Source organism: Ammospiza caudacuta, chromosome 32 (genome assembly GCF_027887145.1).
Source record: "Ammospiza caudacuta isolate bAmmCau1 chromosome 32, bAmmCau1.pri, whole genome shotgun sequence".
Lineage (NCBI taxonomy): Eukaryota > Metazoa > Chordata > Aves > Passeriformes > Passerellidae > Ammospiza > Ammospiza caudacuta.
This window is the reverse complement of record NC_080624.1, coordinates 561,944-571,613: the sequence shown is the minus strand read 5'-3', so window position 1 is coordinate 571,613 and position 9,670 is coordinate 561,944.

Here is a 9,670-nt window from a genome sequence, read left to right as displayed (position 1 = left end):
AGGGTTAAGGTTTGAGTTACGCCTAGGGTAAGGCTTCTATTAACCAGAAAGCCCTGAGTTCCAAGAACACAGCAGCTGCGAAGGACTAGCCAAGAAGAGCGCAAAAGTACCACAACATGCCTGCCTCCACAGCTTTTTCCTTGGGGACATGCCTAATTCCTGGCTGATTTGCCTTTCTCGTCTTAGGGCTGGGGTTCGGCCTAGGGCTAGGATTTTTAAAATCAGGAAGCCCTGAGTTCCAGGCACACTGGAGCTGTGAAAGGCATCCAAAAGGGAGTGCAAAAGTGCCACAACATGGCTGCTTTCACGGCTTTTTCCTTGGCAAGAAGCCTAACACCAGGCTGATTTCCCTTCCCAGGGTTACTGTTAGGCTTAGGCCTAGGGCTAGGATTTTTTAAACTAGGAAGCCCTTAGCTCCAGGCACACTGCAGCTGTTCAAGGCATCCCAAGGGGAGTACAAAAGTGCAACAACATGGCAGCTTTCACAGCTTTTTCCTTGGCACCATCCCTATACCTAGGCTGATTTATCTGCCTAGGGTTAGGGTTCAGCCTAGGGCTTGGATTTCTTTAACCAGGAAGCCCTGAGTTCCAGGCTTACTTCATCTGCCAAAGGCATCCCAAAGGGAGTGCAGAAGTGCCACAACATGGCTGCTTTCACGGCTTTTCCCTTAGGAAGAACCCTAATACCCGGCTGATTTACCTTCCTAGTGTTACTGTTAGGCTTAGGCCTAGGACTTTTAAAACCAGGAAGCCCTGGGCTCCAGGCACACTGCAGCTGCGAAAGGCATCCCAAGGGGAGCGCAAAAGTGACGCAACTTGGCTGCCACCACTGATATTTCCATGAGACCATCCCGAACCATAGGCTGATTTTCCTTCCTAGGCTTAAGGTTTGAGTTACGCCTAGGGTAAGGGTTCTATTAACCAGAAAGCCCTGAGTTCCAAGAACACAGCAGCTGCGAAGGACTACCCAAGAAGAGCGCAAAAGTACCACAACATGCCTGCCTCCACAGCTTTTTCCTTGGGGACATGCCTAATTCCTGGCTGATTTGCCTTTCTCGTCTTAGGGCTGGGGTTCGGCCTAGGGCTAGGATTTTTAAAATCAGGAAGCCCTGAGTTCCAGGCACACTGGAGCTGTGAAAGGCATCCAAAAGGGAGTGCAAAAGTGCCACAACATGGCTGCTTTCACGGCTTTTTCCTTGGCAAGAAGCCTAACACCAGGCTGATTTCCCTTCCCAGGGTTACTGTTAGGCTTAGGCCTAGGGCTAGGATTTTTGAAACTAGGAAGCCCTTAGCTCCAGGCACACTGCAACTGTTCAAGGCATCCCAAGGGGAGTACAAAAGTGCAACAACATGGCAGCTTTCACAGCTTTTTCCTTGGCACCATCCCTATACCTAGGCTGCTTTATCTGCCTAGGGTTAGGGTTAGGGTTCAGCCTAGGGCTTGGATTTCTTTAAGCAGGAAGCCCTGAGTTCCAGGCTTACTTCATCTGCCAAAGGCATCCCAAAGGGAGTGCAGAAGTGCCACAACATGGCTGCTTTCACGGCTTTTCCCTTAGGAAGAACCCTAATACCCGGCTGATTTACCTTCCTAGGGTTACTGTTAGGCTTAGGCCTAGGACTTTTAAAACCAGGAAGCCCTGGGCTCCAGGCACACTGCAGCTGCGAAAGGCATCCCAAGGGGAGCGCAAAAGTGACGCAACTTGGCTGCCACCACTGATATTTCCATGAGACCATCCCGAACCATAGGCTGATTTTCCTTCCTAGGCTTAAGGTTTGAGTTACGCCTAGGGTAAGGGTTCTATTAACCAGAAAGCCCTGAGTTCCAAGAACACAGCAGCTGCGAAGGACTACCCAAGAAGAGCGCAAAAGTACCACAACATGCCTGCCTCCACAGCTTTTTCCTTGGGGACATGCCTAATTCCTGGCTGATTTGCCTTTCTCGTCTTAGGGCTGGGGTTCGGCCTAGGGGTAGGATTTTTAAAATCAGGAAGCCCTGAGTTCCAGGCACACTGGAGCTGTGAAAGGCATCCAAAAGGGAGTGCAAAAGTGCCACAACATGGCTGCTTTCACGGCTTTTTCCTTGGCAAGAAGCCTAACACCAGGCTGATTTCCCTTCCCAGGGTTACTGTTAGGCTTAGGCCTAGGGCTAGGATTTTTAAAACTAGGAAGCCCTTAGCTCCAGGCACACTGCAGCTGTTCAAGGCATCCCAAGGGGAGTACAAAAGTGCAACAACATGGCAGCTTTCACAGCTTTTTCCTTGGCACCATCCCTATACCTAGGCTGATTTATCTGCCTAGGGTTAGGGTTCAGCCTAGGGCTTGGATTTCTTTAACCAGGAAGCCCTGAGTTCCAGGCTTACTTCATCTGCCAAAGGCATCCCAAAGGGAGTGCAGAAGTGCCACAACATGGCTGCTTTCACGGCTTTTCCCTTAGGAAGAACCCTAATACCCAGCTGATTTACCTTCCTAGGGTTACTGTTAGGCTTAGGCCTAGGACTTTTAAAACCAGGAAGCCCTGGGCTCCAGGCACACTGCAGCTGCGAAAGGCATCCCAAGGGGAGCGCAAAAGTGACGCAACTTGGCTGCCACCACTGATATTTCCATGAGAGCATCCCGAACCATAGGCTGATTTTCCTTCCTAGGCTTAAGGTTTGAGTTACGCCTAGGGTAAGGGTTCTATTAACCAGAAAGCCCTGAGTTCCAAGAACACAGCAGCTGCGAAGGACTAGCCAAGAAGAGCGCAAAAGTACCACAACATGCCTGCCTCCACAGCTTTTTCCTTGGGGACATGCCTAATTCCTGGCTGATTTGCCTTTCTCGTCTTAGGGCTGGGGTTCGGCCTAGGGCTAGGATTTTTAAAATCAGGAAGCCCTGAGTTCCAGGCACACTGGAGCTGTGAAAGGCATCCAAAAGGGAGTGCAAAAGTGCCACAACATGGCTGCTTTCACGGCTTTTTCCTTGGCAAGAAGCCTAACACCAGGCTGATTTCCCTTCCCAGGGTTACTGTTAGGCTTAGGCCTAGGGCTAGGATTTTTAAAACTAGGAAGCCCTTAGCTCCAGGCACACTGCAGCTGTTCAAGGCATCCCAAGGGGAGTACAAAAGTGCAACAACATGGCAGCTTTCACAGCTTTTTCCTTGGCACCATCCCTATACCTAGGCTGATTTATCTGCCTAGGGTTAGGGTTAGGGTTCAGCCTAGGGCTTGGATTTCTTTAAGCAGGAAGCCCTGAGTTCCAGGCTTACTTCATCTGCCAAAGGCATCCCAAAGGGAGTGCAGAAGTGCCACAACATGGCTGCTTTCACGGCTTTTCCCTTAGGAAGAACCCTAATACCCGGCTGATTTACCTTCCCAGGGTTACTGTTAGGCTTAGGCCTAGGACTTTTAAAACCAGGAAGCCCTGGGCTCCAGGCACACTGCAGCTGCGAAAGGCATCCCAAGGGGAGCGCAAAAGTGACGCAACTTGGCTGCCACCACTGATATTTCCATGAGACCATCCCGAACCATAGGCTGATTTTCCTTCCTAGGCTTAAGGTTTGAGTTACGCCTAGGGTAAGGCTTCTATTAACCAGAAAGCCCTGAGTTCCAAGAACACAGCAGCTGCGAAGGACTAGCCAAGAAGAGCGCAAAAGTACCACAACATGCCTGCCTCCACAGCTTTTTCCTTGGGGACATGCCTAATTCCTGGCTGATTTGCCTTTCTCGTCTTAGGGCTGGGGTTCGGCCTAGGGCTAGGATTTTTAAAATCAGGAAGCCCTGAGTTCCAGGCACACTGGAGCTGTGAAAGGCATCCAAAAGGGAGTGCAAAAGTGCCACAACATGGCTGCTTTCACGGCTTTTTCCTTGGCAAGAAGCCTAACACCAGGCTGATTTGCCTTCCCAGGGTTACTGTTAGGCTTAGGCCTAGGGCTAGGATTTTTTAAACTAGGAAGCCCTTAGCTCCAGGCACACTGCAGCTGTTCAAGGCATCCCAAGGGGAGTACAAAAGTGCAACAACATGGCAGCTTTCACAGCTTTTTCCTTGGCACCATCCCTATACCTAGGCTGATTTATCTGCCTAGGGTTAGGGTTCAGCCTAGGGCTTAGATTTCTTTAACCAGGAAGCCCTGAGTTCCAGGCTTACTTCATCTGCCAAAGGCATCCCAAAGGGAGTGCAGAAGTGCCACAACATGGCTGCTTTCACGGCTTTTCCCTTAGGAAGAACCCTAATACCCGGCTGATTTACCTTCCTAGGGTTACTGTTAGGCTTAGGCCTAGGACTTTTAAAACCAGGAAGCCCTGGGCTCCAGGCACACTGCAGCTGCGAAAGGCATCCCAAGGGGAGCGCAAAAGTGACGCAACTTGGCTGCCACCACTGATATTTCCATGAGACCATCCCGAACCATAGGCTGATTTTCCTTCCTAGGCTTAAGGTTTGAGTTACGCCTAGGGTAAGGGTTCTATTAACCAGAAAGCCCTGAGTTCCAAGAACACAGCAGCTGCGAAGGACTAGCCAAGAAGAGCGCAAAAGTACCACAACATGCCTGCCTCCACAGCTTTTTCCTTGGGGACATGCCTAATTCCTGGCTGATTTGCCTTTCTCGTCTTAGGGCTGGGGTTCGGCCTAGGGCTAGGATTTTTAAAATCAGGAAGCCCTGAGTTCCAGGCACACTGGAGCTGTGAAAGGCATCCAAAAGGGAGTGCAAAAGTGCCACAACATGGCTGCTTTCACGGCTTTTTCCTTGGCAAGAAGCCTAACACCAGGCTGATTTCCCTTCCCAGGGTTACTGTTAGGCTTAGGCCTAGGGCCAGGATTTTTTAAACTAGGAAGCCCTTCGCTCCAGCCACACTGCAGCTGTTCAAGGCATCCCAAGGGGAGTACAAAAGTGCAACAACATGGCAGCTTTCACAGCTTTTTCCTTGGCACCATCCCTATACCTAGGCTGATTTATCTGCCTAGGGTTAGGGTTCAGCCTAGGGCTTGGATTTCTTTAAGCAGGAAGCCCTGAGTTCCAGGCTTACTTCATCTGCCAAAGGCATCCCAAAGGGAGTGCAGAAGTGCCACAACATGGCTGCTTTCACGGCTTTTCCCTTAGGAAGATCCCTAATACCCAGCTGATTTACCTTCCTAGGGTTACTGTTAGGCTTAGGCCTAGGACTTTTAAAACCAGGAAGCCCTGGGCTCCAGGCACACTGCAGCTGCGAAAGGCATCCCAAGGGGAGCGCAAAAGTGACGCAACTTGGCTGCCACCACTGATATTTCCATGAGAGCATCCCGAACCATAGGCTGATTTTCCTTCCTAGGCTTAAGGTTTGAGTTACGCCTAGGGTAAGGGTTCTATTAACCAGAAAGCCCTGAGTTCCAAGAACACTGCAGCTGCGAAGGACTAGCCAAGAAGAGCGCAAAAGTACCACAACATGCCTGCCTCCACAGCTTTTTCCTTGGGGACATGCCTAATTCCTGGCTGATTTGCCTTTCTCGTCTTAGGGCTGGGGTTCGGCCTAGGGCTAGGATTTTTAAAATCAGGAAGCCCTGAGTTCCAGGCACACTGGAGCTGTGAAAGGCATCCAAAAGGGAGTGCAAAAGTGCCACAACATGGCTGCTTTCACGGCTTTTTCCTTGGCAAGAAGCCTAACACCAGGCTGATTTCCCTTCCCAGGGTTACTGTTAGGCTTAGGCCTAGGGCTAGGATTTTTAAAACTAGGAAGCCCTTAGCTCCAGGCACACTGCAGCTGTTCAAGGCATCCCAAGGGGAGTACAAAAGTGCAACAACATGGCAGCTTTCACAGCTTTTTCCTTGGCACCATCCCTATACCTAGGCTGATTCATCTGCCTAGGGTTAGGGTTCAGCCTAGGGCTTGGATTTCTTTAACCAGGAAGCCCTGAGTTCCAGGCTTACTTCATCTGCCAAAGGCATCCCAAAGGGAGTGCAGAAGTGCCACAACATGGCTGCTTTCACGGCTTTTCCCTTAGGAAGAACCCTAATACCCGGCTGATTTACCTTCCTAGGGTTACTGTTAGGCTTAGGCCTAGGACTTGTAAAACCAGGAAGCCCTGGGCTCCAGGCACACTGCAGCTGCGAAAGGCATCCCAAGGGGAGCGCAAAAGTGACGCAACTTGGCTGCCACCACTGATATTTCCATGAGACCATCCCGAACCATAGGCTGATTTTCCTTCCTAGGGTTAAGGTTTGAGTTACGCCTAGGGTAAGGGTTCTATTAACCAGAAAGCCCTGAGTTCCAAGAACACAGCAGCTGCGAAGGACTAGCCAAGAAGAGCGCAAAAGTACCACAACATGCCTGCCTCCACAGCTTTTTCCTTGGGGACATGCCTAATTCCTGGCTGATTTGCCTTTCTCGTCTTAGGGCTGGGGTTCGGCCTAGGGCTAGGATTTTTAAAATCAGGAAGTCCTGAGTTCCAGGCACACTGGAGCTGTGAAAGGCATCCAAAAGGGAGTGCAAAAGTGCCACAACATGGCTGCTTTCACGGCTTTTTCCTTGGCAAGAAGCCTAACACCAGGCTGATTTGCCTTCCCAGGGTTACTGTTAGGCTTAGGCCTAGGACTTTTAAAACCAGGAAGCCCTGGGCTCCAGGCACACTGCAGCTGCGAAAGGCATCCAGGGGGAGCGCAAAAGTGACGCAACTTGGCTGCCACCACTGATATTTCCATGAGAGCATCCCGAACCATAGGCTGATTTTCCTTCCTAGGCTTAAGGTTTGAGTTACGCCTAGGGTAAGGGTTCTATTAACCAGAAAGCCCTGAGTTCCAAGAACACAGCAGCTGCGAAGGACTAGCCAAGAAGAGCGCAAAAGTACCACAACATGCCTGCCTCCACAGCTTTTTCCTTGGGGACATGCCTAATTCCTGGCTGATTTGCCTTTCTCGTCTTAGGGTTGGGGTTCGGCCTAGGGCTAGGATTTTTAAAATCAGGAAGCCCTGAGTTCCAGGCACACCGGAGCTGTTAAAGGCATCCAAAAGGGAGTGCAAAAGTGCCACAACATGGCTGCTTTCACGGCTTTTTCCTTGGCAAGAAGCCTAACACCAGGCTGATTTGCCTTCCCAGGGTTACTGTTAGGCTTAGGCCTAGGGCTAGGATTTTTTAAACTAGGAAGCCCTTCGCTCCAGCCACACTGCAGCTGTTCAAGGCATCCCAAGGGGAGTACAAAAGTGCAACAACATGGCAGTTTTCACAGCTTTTTCCTTGGCACCATCCCTATACCTAGGCTGATTTATCTGCCTAGGGTTAGGGTTCAGCCTAGGGCTTGGATTTCTTTAACCAGGAAGCCCTGAGTTCCAGGCTTACTTCATCTGCCAAAGGCATCCCAAAGGGAGTGCAGAAGTGCCACAACATGGCTGCTTTCACGGCTTTTCCCTTAGGAAGAACCCTAATACCCGGCTGATTTACCTTCCTAGGGTTACTGTTAGGCTTAGGCCTAGGACTTTTAAAACCAGGAAGCCCTGGGCTCCAGGCACACTGCAGCTGCAAAAGGCATCCCAAGGGGAGCGCAAAAGTGACGCAACTTGGCTGCCACCACTGATATTTCCATGAGACCATCCCGAACCATAGGCTGATTTTCCTTCCTAGGCTTAAGGTTTGAGTTACGCCTAGGGTAAGGGTTCTATTAACCAGAAAGCCCTGAGTTCCAAGAACACAGCAGCTGCGAAGGACTAGCCAAGAAGAGCGCAAAAGTACCACAACATGCCTGCCTCCACAGCTTTTTCCTTGGGGACATGCCTAATTCCTGGCTGATTTGCCTTTCTCGTCTTAGGGTTGGGGTTCGGCCTAGGGCTAGGATTTTTAAAATCAGGAAGCCCTGAGTTCCAGGCACACCGGAGCTGTGAAAGGCATCCAAAAGGGAGTGCAAAAGTGCCACAACATGGCTGCTTTCACGGCTTTTTCCTTGGCAAGAAGCCTAACACCAGGCTGATTTGCCTTCCCAGGGTTACTGTTAGGCTTAGGCCTAGGGCTAGGATTTTTTAAACTAGGAAGCCCTTCGCTCCAGCCACACTGCAGCTGTTCAAGGCATCCCAAGGGGAGTACAAAAGTGCAACAACATGGCAGTTTTCACAGCTTTTTCCTTGGCACCATCCCTATACCTAGGCTGATTTATCTGCCTAGGGTTAGGGTTCAGCCTAGGGCTTGGATTTCTTTAACCAGGAAGCCCTGAGTTCCAGGCTTACTTCATCTGCCAAAGGCATCCCAAAGGGAGTGCAGAAGTGCCACAACATGGCTGCTTTCACGGCTTTTCCCTTAGGAAGAACCCTAATACCCGGCTGATTTACCTTCCTAGGGTTACTGTTAGGCTTAGGCCTAGGACTTTTAAAACCAGGAAGCCCTGGGCTCCAGGCACACTGCAGCTGCAAAAGGCATCCCAAGGGGAGCGCAAAAGTGACGCAACTTGGCTGCCACCACTGATATTTCCATGAGACCATCCCGAACCATAGGCTGATTTTCCTTCCTAGGCTTAAGGTTTGAGTTACGCCTAGGGTAAGGCTTCTATTAACCAGAAAGCCCTGAGTTCCAAGAACACAGCAGCTGCGAAGGACTAGCCAAGAAGAGCGCAAAAGTACCACAACATGCCTGCCTCCACAGCTTTTTCCTTGGGGACATGCCTAATTCCTGGCTGATTTGCCTTTCTCGTCTTAGGGTTGGGGTTCGGCCTAGGGCTAGGATTTTTAAAATCAGGAAGCCCTGAGTTCCAGGCACACTGGAGCTGTGAAAGGCATCCAAAAGGGAGTGCAAAAGTGCCACAACATGGCTGCTTTCACGGCTTTTTCCTTGGCAAGAAGCCTAACACCAGGCTGATTTCCCTTCCCAGGGTTACTGTTAGGCTTAGGCCTAGGGCTAGGATTTTTAAAACTAGGAAGCCCTTAGCTCCAGGCACACTGCAGCTGTTCAAGGCATCCCAAGGGGAGTACAAAAGTGCAACAACATGGCAGCTTTCACAGCTTTTTCCTTGGCACCATCCCTATACCTAGGCTGATTTATCTGCCTAGGGTTAGGGTTAGGGTTCAGCCTAGGGCTTGGATTTCTTTAACCAGGAAGCCCTGAGTTCCAGGCTTACTTCATCTGCCAAAGGCATCCCAAAGGGAGTGCAGAAGTGCCACAACATGGCTGCTTTCACGGCTTTTCCCTTAGGAGGAACCCTAATGCCCGGCTGATTTACCTTCCTAGGGTTACTGTTAGGCTTAGGCCTAGGACTTTTAAAACCAGGAAGCCCTGGGCTCCAGGCACACTGCAGCTGCGAAAGGCATCCCAAGGGGAGCGCAAAAGTGACGCAACTTGGCTGCCACCACTGATATTTCCATGAGACCATCCCGAACCATAGGCTGATTTTCCTTCCTAGGGTTAAGGTTTGAGTTACGCCTAGGGTAAGGGTTCTATTAACCAGAAAGCCCTGAGTTCCAAGAACACAGAAGCTGCGAAGGACTAGCCAAGAAGAGCGCAAAAGTACCACAACATGCCTGCCTCCACAGCTTTTTCCTTGGGGACATGCCTAATTCCTGGCTGATTTGCCTTTCTCGTCTTAGGGCAGGGGTTCGGCCTAGGGCTAGGATTTTTAAAACCAGGAAGCCCTGAGTTCCAGGCACACTGGAGCTGTGAAAGGCATCCAAAAGGGAGTGCAAAAGTGCCACAACATGGCTGCTTTCACGGCTTTTTCCTTGGGGACATGCCTAATTCCTGGCTGA